The sequence below is a fragment of the Cyprinodon tularosa genome, unplaced genomic scaffold, assembly GCF_016077235.1.
Source record: "Cyprinodon tularosa strain WSP-4 unplaced genomic scaffold, ASM1607723v1 ctg71, whole genome shotgun sequence".
Lineage (NCBI taxonomy): Eukaryota > Metazoa > Chordata > Actinopteri > Cyprinodontiformes > Cyprinodontidae > Cyprinodon > Cyprinodon tularosa.
In genome coordinates, this window is record NW_024039463.1 from 1,353,647 (window position 1) to 1,370,758 (window position 17,112).

At 38.4% G+C, this 17,112-nt stretch overlaps 1 long non-coding RNA gene across 1 annotated transcript; it reads right to left on the bottom strand.

Annotated features, from left to right (window-relative positions):
- Nucleotides 1-1,042: 1,042 nt before the first annotated feature.
- LOC119772437 lies at nucleotides 1,043-8,379 on the bottom strand. Its single transcript, XR_005279256.1, has 3 exons — nucleotides 8,303-8,379; nucleotides 8,165-8,205; nucleotides 1,043-2,087 (listed from the first exon to the last, which is right to left on the bottom strand). It is a non-coding gene; the product is annotated as an uncharacterized LOC119772437 (long non-coding RNA).
- Between the last annotated feature and the right edge of the window lie 8,733 nt (nucleotides 8,380-17,112).

The following is a 17,112-nucleotide window of genomic DNA, read 5'->3' on the forward strand; positions in this document are numbered from 1 at the left end:
ACGCAACCACACACAGCAGCACACACACCCACACACACACACTTGGGGAGAAAGACATAGTTTATTAGTTTCAATAGACAAATGAAAAAGAATGTCCATGGTCATTTAGGCAAGCAGCAAGAGACCAATTAGCAACTATTTCTATTCAATTTCTCCATATCTCTACTTAGCAAGTTTAAGGGAAAGAGCAAGGTCTGGGAGGAGGAGTTTGAGCCACGCAGACTGGAAGGGAGGGAAAAACAAAGCCATCATCTCCTCGCACTTTTCTCCCCTCCCCTCCTCTCCCCTTCTTCTCTACAGCTCCAATTACTGGCTCCTCTCTTTGCCATCAGTATGCAGCAGGACTACTCCTCTCCTCCACTAGCCCCAGGCCGTTGAATACGTTACCTCCGCTATGGGGCTCGGGGCTCAGGGGCACAGTGCCCCCTAACCCCCTGGATAATTTGGGATTCCTGCTCCTGCCTTGGAGAGGCAAAAACAAATAAAACACTCGGATAAATAAAGAAATAAGGTTGCCTCACCGAATATCCAGAGATCTACTGATTTATTGATTTGTTCATTCCTCCACTTATTATTTGTAAATCATTACTGATCTGCTGCTACCCACACCTTCATCCCAAACCTGCTTGGAGAGAAGAGGAATGCATTCCTGTCAGACAAAGGTTTTGTGCTGCGGAAAGTTAATGAAAAATACTTGAAAAAGTTGATTTAATTTCATCGTCTGAATAAGTTCCAGACCAGAATTTTATTTATCTATTTATTTTTCACTATTTTGTTGAGTGATAATGGGCCTAGTCGTGTCAAGTGTTTTGCAAACACAAATCTGTGGTTTATAAAATATTTCTCATTGAAATTGTGTGTATTTGTGTTTGTAGATTACAAAAATGTTTTTTTTTTTTTTTTTTTTTTTTTTTTTTTTTACAAGAGGAACACTTAAAAATGTTGGCATTTTTTGAAAGAGCACCGATCTTGTATTTTGTTTTGTTTTTTTGTTTTGCTTTTAACAACAATCAGTGCAAGAATCCAATTTTTCCTTCTTTCATGCCCCCGAATGTGAACTATGCACTTGAGGCAAGTCTGTAGAGCTTGATGAACAAGGATGCCTTTGACTTTTATTTTTTTTTCCCTCTCTTTGTTTTTGCCATGACTGTGAGGTTTGACTTAGCTGCACACTATACAGACTTTGATTCTTTTTTTTTAAATGCAAAACACAAAAAGTTTCATTTTTGCATATGTGCATTTTATAGGGGGAAAGTATCATTTAAATAAAGTAAATCCTAATGTGAATATAGGGTCTTGGATTTTTAAAATGGAATTGTTGTCAGTTAAAAGCCGTGTAACAGTGACCAACACCTACGCTGCAGTTCTCATGCAGTCTGTGTTTACAGCTGCTCTTTCCTCTTGCCTGCAAGCATATACACATTTTGCTCTTTTGAATTAATCCTGTTGACTGAATGAATTGTTTCAGAGTTCAAAATTGTGATGAACTGCAAATAAATGAGGTGGAAATGGCGCCTTGAAAGAGATCTTCCACTCCGTTGTATCGCTCCAGGAGACATCCGACAGCCTGACTACAGCATGCGGTTTCCAAGTCAGACAGAGGGTCCCATCGCACCCAAACAGCCCCACTCTCCTCATAGTGACATCAATGCCTGTTTGATATGTTCCCTCTAAAAACACTGTAAATGATTACTCGATTACTTAATGTAGCGCTGAATCAATTCCCAAACTTGCCTGTCTTTGTTATGCCAAGCGGGCTGGGTGGGAGAGTATGATAGGGACAAAGGGGGAATTCTGAGAGTTTTAGGAGACATTGTCTTGGCTTCTTGTGGGACTTTGCCGATGGATGTTTCTCCTGGAAGTGAAGGGCCTGGCATTGTCAACGCCACATGATATTCTCCTTGTTATATTCTCACATCTTGTGTTCGCAGAATCTGCCATGATGTAATGTAGGTGAGGTAATCCACTTACAATGATTAAGAAACCCTGTTTTCCCTCTTTCCATCATCACAGTGCGCCAACTTCAAGGCTTGTTGAATGTAATGAAGCACAGCCTCATAATGGCCTACACATAGGAAAGTCTGCGTCTGAAACAAACCAAATATGGGGGAGGGGGGAGTTATGACAAGCTCATAAAGTATCATCTACTTAAATGCCTTATGACAATGTAAGATTAATGAGCGTCCATTCAGCACTAAAGAGAAGAGGTGAAGGAGGCACCTGCTCCTCAAAGGGCAATTCTAATCGTTCTCATCTGGATTCCCTGCTGACATACTAACCTGCTGAAGAAAGGCGATCTTGACTCCCAAATCCTCAAACACTTCTCTGGGCCCGCTGTATTACTTTTCTAATTCAGGCCAGATGTGAAGTCCACACACTGCCATCCTGTTTTCTTTCTCTCCCTTTTTTTCCACTCCGCTCTGTTTCATCTCATTCCCACCTGCTAGCTGACCTGGGGACCCAACTCCCAGACTCTCATTTGGTGTGCCTCTCCAAGTAAAGCCCTGCTCTTTGAATTGCAGAATTTTTTTATACCTCAGCCTGGAGGGTCTACAGTGAAGTCAGTATACTATAGGGATCACAGGAATCTTGTAGACACATCCTCCTATTTCTTCTCTGGTAAAAAAAAAAAATCACCTAGTTTAAACAACAGTAGTTACACTGCCTTGCTAAAGTATTTAGACCACCTTTTGCATCCATCCACACAATTCTCAATTAGTTACTACAAATTCAGTTAACTGTGGGTGCAAAGGTAATATAAACAGCATTGGTAATTGATATATGCGGTTATGTCCACTTCTAAGTGATGTTTGTGTGACCTTAAACACTTTTTTGTTTGCTTGCTTCAATTTCTGTAGAGGATAACAAGACCCCGTAACTGTTTATCCACTAATTCAAGTTGGGTCCCAATCTCAATCCTGGGAATCTTTGATTGTAGCTCTGGCTGTGCATTCTGAAACAGAACAAACAAATGGTTTCTAGTCTGCCCAAATGTCTCCTTAGCAGTACAACACATGTTTTTGGTCGTCCGTACCCAGCCAGAGGAGTCCGTTAGGGTTTTTTACTCATGGATGTCCTCATGAAGCCCAGAATATAGTATCTATTTTGCTATGTACACTGCCAGAAAATAACCTCAGTCAGCGGCTTAAGGAATTGGCCACTATATTGTAGTTGGATCATTAGCTGAGACAGAAAACAAGAACAACACTTGTTTCAAAGAAATACAGGAAAGATAGATATGCTGCTTTGAATGTGAATAATTTATCTCTCTGGAATTCTGCTTTGGTTTTTGAGAGAAATTATGCTTCCACCAACTCTGTCTTGTTACAGAGATGATGTGTTGAGGAAGAACTGTGCTGTTAGGTTTTTGTCCCTTGTTTGCATTTGTGTTTGAGCCTAAAGCTGTTCCTCTACATGAGTTATGGGGGACTGCAGTATGTAAACTCATTAATTGCTTTATTTTAACCCAGGCTTTTCCCCTCCCCAATATATCATAAGCAACAGTCTTGGTAGTTGCCCTGCCAATAGATTCTCTCACCAAAGCTGCACATCTGTGTAGCTCCTCCAGAGCTGGGCCTCCTGGCAATTCTTCTGATTATCCCTCTCCTTATCTGAATTGTTAGTCTCAGTGGACGGCCATGTCTGGATTAGTTCTACAACATCCTATGTAGAGCTTCATGTGTTCTGTAGGGGGAGACATGTGCAATGTCTGCCACCTCAAAAGCCTTTTGCCATTAGTCTCTGTTATTTATTGGATGATGTTGATCCTTGTATATTTTGCAGCCACAAACATACAAAATCACAGTAAGATAAATCAAAGGTCAACGCTGACCACCTATAGGACTTCTAACTTAATTGGATTGCTGATCTGCGAGCTGATGGATATGCTCATCTCTCAGGACTACTCAGCATCTGTCTCCATTGGATTGGCCCCAGTAAATAATCTCTCTCTGCTAAACGCTTACCGTTAATTGTGTTGGTTTTTTTTTTCCATTCTTAGTGAGATGTGGTTGAATGTGGAAGGGTTTTGGTGGTGGATAATTAAGACAATGCTTTTGCGCCACAATTTGTAGTGGGGGTGGGGGGCTCCCAGAAGGACTGAAAGGCAGGTGCCTCTTACTGGAAGAGACCTGCTGACAAAAACCTGCCAATCAAGCCTGTAGAGCTCTCCGTGTCTGCTCAGCTCTTAGGTTTTCTATTCCCTTTAGCCCGTTTATTTCAAACACGGTTTTAAAATGCGGAGGATTAAGTGGGTAGCAAAACAGGCCCAGGATGTTAGAGGGAATATGGATATGTGAACATCATCTGTCTCTGCTTGTCTGCAGCAGCTGCACTCCTTTTTCAAAGAAGATTTTCTCTGGTATTGATTAAATAGCTCATATTTCTGAATAAAACAGGAGTAATAAAAGCAGGGCATTGAAATATTAGTGCTTTAAACTGACACAGCTTTATGTTTCTTTTATTTTCAGCACCTTTGGCTATTGATGTATAAAATGCCACATGAATTCTTTTTTCTTTAGTAGTGAATGCTGTTCTTATATTTCCTCCGCATTTCATAGATTCCTGCAAGAACCATGCAAACAGCCTTTGAGAATAACAGAAGAGGATGGCTTTTTTTTGTTGTTGTTTTTGTGAAAGACCCGGTGGGCATTGTCAGAATGTTCAAAGCTGGGTAGACAGAGCATATAGAATAATAACATAATCAAAGCAAAAATGTAATGGCACCAACAAAAATGTTTTATCCCTTTAAACTTCTAGCAGACAGGCTGGAGAGAGGTGCCAGCAGCTATTCACCATGGAGCGGGAAAGCAGGTCACAGAGTCACGGCCACTAAGAGCAGCAATGCTATTGAGTGCCACTGACAGGCTTGTGCAAGGCCGCAGCATCTTTTGGCTGCAAAGCTGGAATTTGGGCTCAGGATGTGTTTAAAAGCATCATTCAACATATGCAGCATGTATATTTGGCCCCAAAAAATATGTTTAAAGAATAGAAAGTATTTGTGCCTCATTCTCACGTGAAATAATATATTTTTAATGGATTGCTGCAGACTTTGGACTAAATGGAGTTAAATGAATGGGAAAGTGAGTCTGAATTCCCCCAGCAACCTCGGCCACTCGTCACACACAGACAGGAAATAGACAGCCACTTTGGGGAAATTCAATTCAGTCATCGTCCGTTGTGGAAAAAAATTGAATCATACAGACATTTTGAGTTGATTTAATGGTGTTAACATACGCACGCTGGAAACTGCGCGATTGGCACTACCCAGGGTTTGGATTATTAGGTTCGTTGCAGAATCAGTCACTTCTCCTGAGTCCATTTGACTGGGAAAAATGGATGAACATTAGCAGAAATTCTGAAAGTGGACCATTTTCTTTCCTGTGGAAACAAATGATGGATTTTACTTGCCATCAATTCTTCTGAATTTAACTTTAAGTTTTTGAGTCATGTTCTTTTATTCTTTTTTTCCTTTTAGGAATATAGTTTTATGCCTTCTGTGGTGAGGTTTGGTGTTAGTTTAGTTTTTTTGTATTTTTCTTAGTATTACATATTTCTTATAGGGGGTTTAAAGTAGCTTTTTATATGTTTATGTAAACACCCAAAGGTCTGGTGGACTTGACATAAAATAATAACAAGTCAAATGTCATTGAGGATTTTGATATATCAGTTATTTTTAAACGTGTCCGTTCTCTCTAGCTTTTGAAAAGCAATTATTTTTCTAAGGCTCACCATATAAAATATCCTAAAAGGATATTTGGGGGTTTCTGAAGAGAGGCATGTTAAATTGTTATAAATAGTTAACATTCTTCCTATACAAGGTAATTGTATTTTAATCTAGTGTAGCTCCAGATTAGATAGTTTAAACTAATAGATAATCCAAGAGGGAAAAACACAAAGCAGACTCACATGGAGCATTGGGGATCCCCCATGGAGCCACCATGGACCTTTACAAAGTACTTTGAGTTCCATATATAATTGGACAAAGGCAGAGAAAGTACTTATGCCCAGTCAGTGGCTGCTGGAGTAATGCTGCCACAGAATTAAATGAAGTACAACAAAACAAGGAGTTAGAATGGAGGAGTATGTGTGGACTGAATACAAAGTTGTTCACACATATACTGTACAGGAGCAAAATGCGTTGGAATAAAATCCACAATGAAATTTATAGTTTTTGAAAAACAGGTGCATCCCTGAACTGCGGCATTGTTGTTGTTTGAGTTAGTCCATGTTGGTTGATGGAAAGGCAAGTTCTACTTTATGCTGAAACCTGCCAGTTCTTACCTTCTTAAGCATTGCGGACCTGTTTAAACGAAGCTGCCATAGCTTCAGACAGTCCCTCCTGTGGAATGTGTTTTGAATACTTTTAGTTTCATTGCAACTTTATCTAGAAAAGACCCCTACCTGACCATTAAGTTTGTCGGATGAACCTAAACCCGGCTTAGTGTGAACAGAACCTACAAATAACTCCAATTTCTACAACATCATAGTCATTTATTGGATTACCATGTTTTGACCATTAAAATCCTTCTCAGGCAACCATTAGGTGGTAACAATAAAAAGCAAGAACCCAAATTATCATTTACAAAGGAATTGAAGACTGGAGTAACTATAATAACTATAATACTAAACCTTTGAGCAAAAAGCAAAAGTAATGTAGCATTTAACAGTATACTACTCTTTGATGAAAATGTTATACGTCTCGTTTTCAATAGGGATTCATAGGGAAAGATCAGTGATGCTACACTGCCTCTACCCACCACCACGTTTAAACAATAATTGGCTTTTTAGTAAATGACTTTCAAATTACAGTGGTGTGATATAGGTTCAAAGGTATAATACAAATAAAAGATATGTGTGACAGTGCATTTGTGTCATTACAAGCTTTTAAATAAAAACTCATTATCAAACTTTAACTTTCCACCATAAGACAAACTCTAACTGCAGACATTTATAAAAAAAATAATTTGTTATTAAAGATAAACTAATCACGTTATTTGAGTCAATGGAATACTTTGAGATATTAATTATTCCTCATCCAAATATTTTCAGACACCACATCAACATCTTTATCAGTTTATCACGACAGCAGTGAGCGAAGCAAGCCCTCTTTTAAAACCGCCAGAGTTGTTGTTCTTCAAAAAAGAATCACTTTGATATTAAGCTAATATGCCAAATTACTTTGTTCTTTTCTATCTTACATGATAAAATGCATTTTTATTACAAATTCAAGCCTTTTGCAATCAAAATGCCTTTTTTAAAGAGAAAAAAGAACAAATAATCGCCAGAATGTCATGAGATTTGAGTGCAAACGATCTGTTGCCTTAGATGTTCACAATGTAGACTTGCAAAAGAGGAAACATGAAAGAAAAGAAGGAAATCTTTGCTATCTACATGAGTTATTGTCATTTTGAAGTTGACAAGTGTTTAAGATTCACAGTTTTTGTCCTCCTCTGTAGCAAAGATATGAACAATGTCCATTCCTAAAGACTTCCTCATTAGCCGCAGAGAGCGTGGGAGTGCTGGTATCTGGAAACAAGCTTTAGCTCACTTTTTTTCAGACTACAACAACATCCTCCTCCCTGTGCGCCGTGCACATGTCCTCTCACTCCGTGCATTATAACCCTGATGAGCTGACCACATCCTTGGAACACTTCACAAGATAAATAATTGAACTCTCAATAGCCCTTGATGGACAAAAATTGCTCCTCCAGCTGCCACTTCTTTTCTTTTTGCTTTGTTCTCGAGAGCAACAACAACAAATGGGCCTTTACAGAATCCCACACTAAGAAAACACATTTCACAGTGATAACACATAAGAGCTAGGGTTGCATTACTCTCCTGCTCAGATGATTTGTGCCATTAGAGGTAGTCAATGTGTTGTACAAATAGTAATAAAGAAGCCTTCAAAAGAGACATGTGATCTTAAAAGAGATGACTGATGTCACTATCATCAGTTATCTATTACCAGCTAACTTGTCTTTTCAGCAATCAAGGAAGAAGAAGACAATGGCTTCAGAGGCATGAGGGGCGCTTTGAACAATAGGTGGCAGTGTGCAACCACAGAAGGCAGCTATGTTAAAGCTCAAACTGTCTGAATCCAGTCTTGGCAAAGGCAGGCTTGAGGCTGTTCTATGGATTTAATTAGACAGAAACAGATACTCACATGTTCATTTCTCAGCTGCCTCCCATCCATTTCTTTAGAGTCTGTTGAAGGGAGAAAAAAAAAAACACTTTATGGTCCAATTGTAACTTTAACTGTGAGCACAGAAAGAAGCATGCATTCGTAGTGAAAAGCCAAGACCTTGTTTCACACTTCCTAGAGGCAACCATTACAGCTGGTAGAGCTGTGAGAATCACAGGCCAACTGTTAAAACGGCCACATAAAAAGAGGGGGTACAGAAATAATAGTGTTGCTCAAAAAGACTAGAGGTTTACTTGTGACTGTAGACCACACCCATGGTCCTCATTGAAGAACATAAGGAGACATTTTTATGTGCAAATACAGAATTCATTTTCTTTGAATCAACCAGTTTGTTCCAGGGACATCGTAAGACAGATAGAGTTGGTCACTACAAAGTTGGTAAAAGTAGATGTCCCTAGACTGATTGCTTCAGATTTTGCTTTCACTGTATTGCCTTTTCTAAATGTTTTAGAACCTTACAGTAATGTAAGACATAGACAACCTAAGTTGCTGTAAAACAAAATTTTATTACAGCCCCAGCTGGCCTCTTTATAACAATCAAAATGTATACACCCCCCCCCCAACAAAAATGAAAAATCCCTGTTCATAAATCATATCTTTTTATTCCTGATATATGAAGAATGAAGGCTAAAATCTGTCAAATGGCTGCACATTATGATCCAATCTAAAGGAATTCTGGAATAAATGTGAAACAAGATTTACAGATGTTTGTCCTGAGGCTTTTGGGACAGCAAAGAAGCGCATTGAAAGCCATTGTCCACAAATAGAGAAACATGTAGCTGTCATCCAGGAGGCCACAAAACAAAGTAACATCTAAAACACTGAAAGCCTAACCACTCTGTTAGGGTCAGTGTTCATGATTAATTACCTCCACTTGTATCCACCTTGGACTGTTAAGGGAAGAGCTGAAAAAGGAATGTGGTCTGCATCACTCATTACCTGGATCTCTGACTAGCTGATGGGTAGATTGTAGTTCATGAAGGTACATAACTGTCTGATCGTCTGATATGCAATATTGGAGGCCCCCATGTAACTGTGCTATCTTCCCTCCTGTTCACTACCTACAAGTTGGACTTTGTGACATCTTCAAAAGTAGCCAGATGACTATACCCAGTATAGTGGCATGTTTTATCGAAAGGAAGAGTAAGCGTACAGCAAACTGGTGGACAACTTGGTAGATGATATTGCCGTGAATATTTACAGCAAAACATGGAGAAGCCAGAGGAATGCCAATTTCATTCCAATGAAGACATCTCTGCCAGTGATCTTCATGTCTAGAGCAGATTAGGAGCAAGTTGCCTCCTATAAATACCTCAGTATTACCCTTTACTGTGAGATGCACTGGACTACAAACATTGAGGTTCTTAAGAAAGAGGACACAAGCAGACTTTCCCCACAAGTTTGGGTAATTTAATAATATGTTACAGATATTCTATCAAAAGTCAATGGCTAGTTCCATTTAGACTTAGACAACTTTTATTGTTGTTTTGTAAAGCTTTCAGACATTGAATGAGCAGCAGCTTAGCAGTGAAATAAACGATTTCATAAAGATTCAGGATTAATGCCTAGTTTGTAGCGTTCTAAGCGGCATAAGCCGTTGTTAAGAGCTGTATCAAGCCGCTCCCTACAGGCGCAGCCATTTTGGATCGCGTTTAACTTGCAGTTCTATGTTGGGATCTGGAAAAAGAGGTAAGGGATTAAAAAAAAAAAATGTATAAAAAGGCTATTTGTTGCAGGGACCAGGATAACTTCAATAAAAGAGGTAAAATGAGACCAACTGCTGGTGAAGATCAGAACAATCGAGAACAAGTCTCTCATCCCTTGTAAAGTACTCTAGAAATCCTTAGAGGCAGCCTCAGCTGAAGATTGGTGGAGCCGCAATGTGGGAGTGCAATAAGACCTGAAGCTTTCAAAATTTATAATCTATATGTAGCCTCCAGAACTGTGCATCTTAGATAACCATAATTTTAATTAATTCTATTGAGTAATAAAGACTTATTAATCTAAAAGACTTATTTGGTTCATATTGTTTTCATTGTTGTTGGTAAAGTTTGGACAAGTAAAGTCGACCCTTCTGTGGATCAACAAACTTAAAATCAATCATCAATCAATCAACAGTGAGAAAATGATCAGGCACCTATGGAAAGGTTCCAATTTAAATCCCCTGCTGGAATGTATAAAAATCAATGAAACTTTTAGAAAAACAAAGACTTAAAAAAACAAAAAAACATACGTGGTTTAAAACTAAAGTAAGCTTTTTAGAAAGGAGAACTATGAAGACCATCAAATATGGCACAAGTAGTGTAGTGGGCTGCTGTACTGCTTCAGCACCTGGAGTAGTTTATTGTAGTTGACAGAATCACACATTATGATTATTACCTGAAAATCTGAAGGAGAATGTTCGGCAAACAGTTCCAAATATTAGGTTTAAATACACTTGGGTTTTGCTGTAAAAGAGTTATTCAAAACACAGCAGCAAATCCATGTCAGAGTCACAAATGCATCATTGTAATATAAAACTATATTCCCAATGAGAGTTGATATAGACATCTTGCCCAAGTGTATGCAAATTAGATACTCAGTTAATAAATTAGCAATTGGACCAAACTTATTAAAAATAGGATATTTAATAGCAGCAGATAAACAGGGACAAATAACGGCATTCAGTTTAATTAGATAGAAAACGTGCAAAATGTCACCGTCGTGATACAGTCGGACAACAGAAATTTAGAAAGTGCCATGGCCTCATGCTAACCTTCACATCCATATTAAAAGCAAGGTGCCAGTGCATGCAAATCAGAAGTAGCCGAGTGGAGCACTTTTAATGAACCCCAAGCCAGTGAACTCCGCACAGCCGACTTGTAGTTAGATAGGTGTGCCATAAATAGTGCATCTGGCAGTGAGCCAGAAAGAGAAGCTAAGACAGAGTAACTAGCTGCAGGATAAGGCCTTTTATTGTGTTATGACAGACAGAGGGGACGATCAGACAGGATAGAGATATGGGCTTTCCTTTCCAGATTAATTAAAGAAAGGATCAATTAACAGTGATGAAAACCATGGCAGCATACTGACTAGCTGATAGGCCAATCAAGCCTTGAAATGTAGAGTAATTGGCATGTTTTATCTCTCCAAACTTAATTGCAATTTTCCAGCGGGAATGACGTGATCAAAATGGAGGGGAGAAAGCAGCTCAACATGAATAAAGTATTTATTTGATGCATTTTGTTCCGTGATTTCAGGACTGAATATCCAGACTGTATATTGGGGTGGTGACAAAACTTCCCCCTTTACAGTTTCTCCTGCTTCATTAATATATCTGGAAATCTAGAAACCCTTAAAGATAGCTTCTGCTGAATATTAAAATACTTTGATGACAAACTTTTTGTCCCACATAGACCACTCATGCCAGGCGCATCGTTGTTTTACAATATGGAGCGCTTTTGAATAAATTTGCATAGTAGGACATATATTTCCTGCCCCCCTCTTCTCACCCCAGCCACCATCACTAAAGCTGCTTTATGGCAGATTTTAAGCAATAATGACCTAACAGTGGATGAAAAATACCAAAATAATACACCTGCACTGTCCCAATAACTTGTGTTACAAGTTGTCAGGATGGATGAGAAAATTACATTTCATTGGGAGGAGGTAAGGAAGTTTACCCAGAAGTAGCATCATCTGACCTTTAATCTTGTCAGGCATCATCACCACCACCAAAAAACAGACAACTCAGTTGCAAGATGAAGCTGAAGTTTTGTATAAATAATTGTGAAATAGCACAACAAAATCAAGTGACACTGGTGGTCATTAGAGTGTTGCCATTTGCTTGTTTTTAATAATTTATCTGGTTATTATAACAATATTAGCTAAGATTAAACACACACACATTGTTCATTACCTTGGGAACACAGCCCACCAAAAGCTCATTTCCTGTCGAGGAAGACTGCGTAACCCCGATTGACCCCGAGATATTCCCATTACCATGGGCCAATGTTTAAGGGAAAGCTTATTGAGCTACCTCAGCTGGAACACCCACCACTGATTTATGAGCTGGAGATTTCTCTGCTTTTAATGATTTTCTGTTTATTTTTTTCCCATCTCTCAGTCTTTATTACACACAAATCAAGTGTAAAAACAGGGAAATAATACCATCAAATATGCCAAAAAAAAGCCATTGAATAACAAGATTTTTAGTATTCTTCCATTTAGAGGAAGCAAATGTTATAAATAGTCGAGCACAGAGAATATCTCTGTGCTCAACTATCTCTCTAAAAAACAGTCTTTTCAAACAGGTTCTTCTAAAACCTCATTTCTAACTTTTGGTTTGTTGTTATGCCTACTAAAGTCTGTTTATGTCCTAGAAACATTTTATTTAAGGACAGAGGCACCAATGTGTTTGACTTCCCTGTAAAGTCTATGATTAATTAACCTAATCCCGTCCAGTCTTCAAACATCATCCTTTTAATTTGTGGGTTTTTTTTTTTGGTGTGTTTATTTTGGTTCATATGGAGCTATATCTACTGCAAGATTCCTTAGAGGTGTTTATGCCTGTACAGCTGTGAGATGAGGCAGAATCCTAAGTGATTCTGTCATGGTAATTATGGTGGATAGTTAAGGACTATCAGGTCCTTATGCTGCATATGGTCAGTCTGATTTATCCAGGGCATAAAGAGTCTCCATGCCCAATCATGTGCATATACATAATGCACAATTGCACAAATCTCAATAGCAGTAGCTTAATGGCTTTTTTAGACTTGTGTTTAACCAGCAACCACAACAAGAATACCAATGGTTCAGTTTGGTGTGGAACACTTTCTTCACGTTCTTTTTCCTGAATACCCAAAACACAGCTTTTACGTTGTGCATAAAAAGAAACTTGAACAACCCAGTTAATTTTATTTTGCTTTAGGAAGGAAAATGTATCATAACAATACAAACAAATACATGAGAATACACATATACATCAATACTACATACACATTTGCACACATGCACAGAATATCTACATCTATAAATGCATGCACATATACATGCATTCCTACTTACACCCAATACTTACATATAAATACATTTTACTACACATATGTCATGGTTCTGATAAGTTGAAGGTGATAATCACAGGAGCTCAGAAAAAATAATAAACAGTAAGTATATTATTGTGAGGTACTGAAGTAATTGTAGTGGGGGGGGGGGGGGGGGGGGGATGCTAGCTGAATTTCTTCACACAGAAAAATACAGTCAGAAGGATTGGCATATCACTATGGTTATCACTCAGAAAGAGTGTTGGCGGCAGGTCCTCTTATACCCGTGAGCTGTTAAGACAAATTGCCTGCAGTTGTAAACAATCAGCTGCAGGTTGGCCCAGCCCATTGGGTGAGTTTGAGTTCAGAGGCTGCATCCTCGAAGTATCCGGTCTACCTGGACTGGGTCCTTCGAAATCTGTGAAAATAAGGAGTCCAGAAGAGATTGGCTATGGATTCCAACAGGTCCAGCCTTCTCCGGCTTTCACCGCAGTACGCCTTGTCACCTATCAACCGTAACAATAGACAAACAAAGCAGACAAAGAATGGATACTGATAATCTCACTATTCTGTGTGCAGATTACATTTTCGAGGAGCTTCAGCAGCAGTACCACAGTCTCAAATATCAGATTTGTATTTCCCACACTGCAGAGACATTGGAATCTGTCCTTAAATGTTAAGCAAACCCATTTGGACAGGGACAGATAAAAACCTTTCAATAAATCACATAATAAATCACAATAACATTACTCACCACATATCTGACTCAGTAACCATTTAAAACAAAAATTTTCATTAATTTCATGCGGAACTATTCACGCACTTGTATTATATTAAACTGCCCTTACAGTATTCATCACTGTTAAGCACCATTTCCCTTTTACCTCTGAGTAAGGAAGAGCTGGATTTCTTGGACTCGCAATGAATCATGGGATACCCAAGGCTATGGAGGATACATCAGACCTGTCCTTCAAAACGGGCAAAAAGAAGGCTGCATTTGTCAGCGCATAAGGTGGAGTCTTCCAAACTGAATAGACCACCACAGCACGCTATGACGTAATCGGCAGACAAATCTGGGCATTTAGTGGACGCAGCCACTGAATTTAAATTCAGCAATGGTCTCATTGACACCATTTGGTGGAAGACTGAAAAAACAAAAAGCAGAGTAAATGTGTTCCAACACACCAGCAATGCACATCCATGAGGTATAACAAATATTGCAGCACTCCACAAAACATAATTACATTACAATTTACATTCCCCAAAATTTAAATTCAAAATTTTGTTTAGTTACTACTGTTTAGTTATATTATTTTTAATGATTTTCCTTTCCTTGTGTTTTAGGACACAATTGGAACCCCATAATAATTTCCTCAAACGTCTTACTTATTAACACTGATGTATTTAAAGAAAAAAATTCTATATTATCTTTCATCCACATAAAGCAGAAACTAAGCATTTTGAATATCTTTACATGTTCCAGAACAGCATAATGCCCCCTCAATGGATAACCATACTACATGAACTTGGCTAGCGTACAGGAGGACAGGGATTCAGGGGTTTCACATTTTGATTTAGAATGGTGAAACAATATTTCTTCCACGCTCATACAATTGGTGGCTGAGAGATGGTTTTTTTAATTTGTACTGATGGCTCTTATGGAGCATTATCTCCAGTGTATAAGTTACCAAAATGAGACAGCGGGACTGTGTGAAACCAGAGTAAGCCAGCAAATATAATGTGCTTCAGCGTCAGACATCAGTGCTGAGGCGTTTTACAGTCATTTATCTGAAAATGGCAACATAATGTAATAACGTTTGGGAAGCGACTGTTTTGATTAGGATGGGACAGTCTGCCGAGCTGCAGTTACATGCTGAAAACACAATATTAGCGTCCATCATTTGAGGTAACTAACTGGCTTCCAGTTTCAGGATTTTTGGGCAAATCGAATTAGTCTGCCAGACATCCAATTTGTGTTTTGGTTTAGTCAAATGTGGCTGCGGAGGAATATACTGGATGCCAGAAAATGACAGGAGAGATGCTCATTTGTGTTACATAATACAAAATGTCCAGCTCCTGATGTAAAACAAAAACTCCTATGTTCTTTCTCTTTCACTCTATTTTTCAAGAGAAGAAAGAGAAATAGACATAAAAAACGAAGAAAGAAGTTCCTACATATCAAAGGAGCAAAGGCAAACTCCAGGGTCATGATCCGAACTTGCAACACCACCACCAATAGTGTCTGGCACATTACTCAAATAATTAGATCAAGTCACTTGGATTGAGATCAGGACTCATTGCTAGCCATTTTAAAACAGTCATTTTTTTTCCCTCTTCAAACATTCATACAGGATTCTGGAGGCATGCTTTGGGTATTTACCTTTTTTTACACAAGTACAGAGCAATGAAATTTACTTTCTGCATTTAATCTATCCCCTTGGGGAGCAGTGGTCTGCCATTGTGAGGCATTCAGGGAGCAGTGTGGGGTTAAGGGTCTTTACTCAGGGACCCAGAGTGGCAGACTGTGGGAGTGGGGCTCGAACTCGGAGGACTTTGCCTGAAACCAAGTTTCCTTTCACTGGACAATATATTTCTCTCTATTATGGCTTGACAATCTTCTGGTTTACTGATGCCTTTGATATAGTCAAGGCCACTGTACCAGATGGAGGAAAACAGTCCAATACAATAAAGGATCCACCACTATGCTTGACTATTTTTATGGTGTTTTTTTTCCTTTAAGCCTTCATTGCAACCATCTGTAAACATTCTGCTGGTGTGCATTACCAAAAAGCTACATTTTTCTCTATCTGTGCTTAAAATATTGTCCCAGAAGGTTTGTCCATGTTCTTTCACGAAGATCAAACATTCTTTTTAAAGTTGGGGTAAAACTTTTTTATTGAAAGTGCTCTCCTGAATTTTTTACCTTAGGAATGGGATTTTGTTTTGCATTTTCCCCAAAGTGAATGTGTTTTACTTTGGAACCACATCTCTCTTCCCCAAGAAGCTTAGTTGTCTTCTCTTCCAAATCCGACCTCTAGAAGTTAGACTAGGATGGACTGGAGGACGGACTATTCTCTTGAGAGTATCATTATAGATAATAGCAGAAATTAATTGATAAAAACAAAACGTGCCTTGTTTAGTGTGCGGCATATGGTACTTGACCAGACTGCTCCTGGACGGTCTTCAGGTTTTAAGATGTTTGATGTGGTGTTTTTTGACCATTCTCACCAACTTTCATGACTTCATTCATCAAGTTGTCTCTTTCCTCAAACTTCTTAATAACATTATGAACCGTTGAAAAAATGATACCAAGGTCTTTGAAAATAGCCGAATACCATTTGAAGGTATAAGTACTGTATGTTTTTGCAAATAATAACATTTTGGTGTCCTCAGACAGCTCATTTGTCTTTACTATTGTCACACATGAAGAGAGAATAACAGGTGGCTTTTTACAACACCAAAATGATAATTTTTTTTATTTTTTTTATTCTTTATTTCGAACATAATAATAGTAATAATAATAATTCATTGGATTATTGTCAGATGGGTGGAGGCAATTTGCCACAGTTTATCCCTTTGTGGTTTGCAACAGGTGAGCCAAATTGGGTTTCTATTTGCAGCAGAGTGTGCCAATGCAATTGACACAGTAAACAACATTTTTTATGTTTCCCTTGTAATGTTAAGGTTTTTAAATGTTCTTTTCATTGCTAATTTGTATCTCACACAAGCTTTATGTAGTAAAATGTTGTTTCACTTGATGAATTTACTTCAATAGATTTTACATAATATATACTTAAATCTCCTGGGTGTCAATAATGGTGCGCAGGACTCTACTTGCTAAAGTAACAAGTTATTTTTTATGATCTGAAATGTGAATAATATGGATGA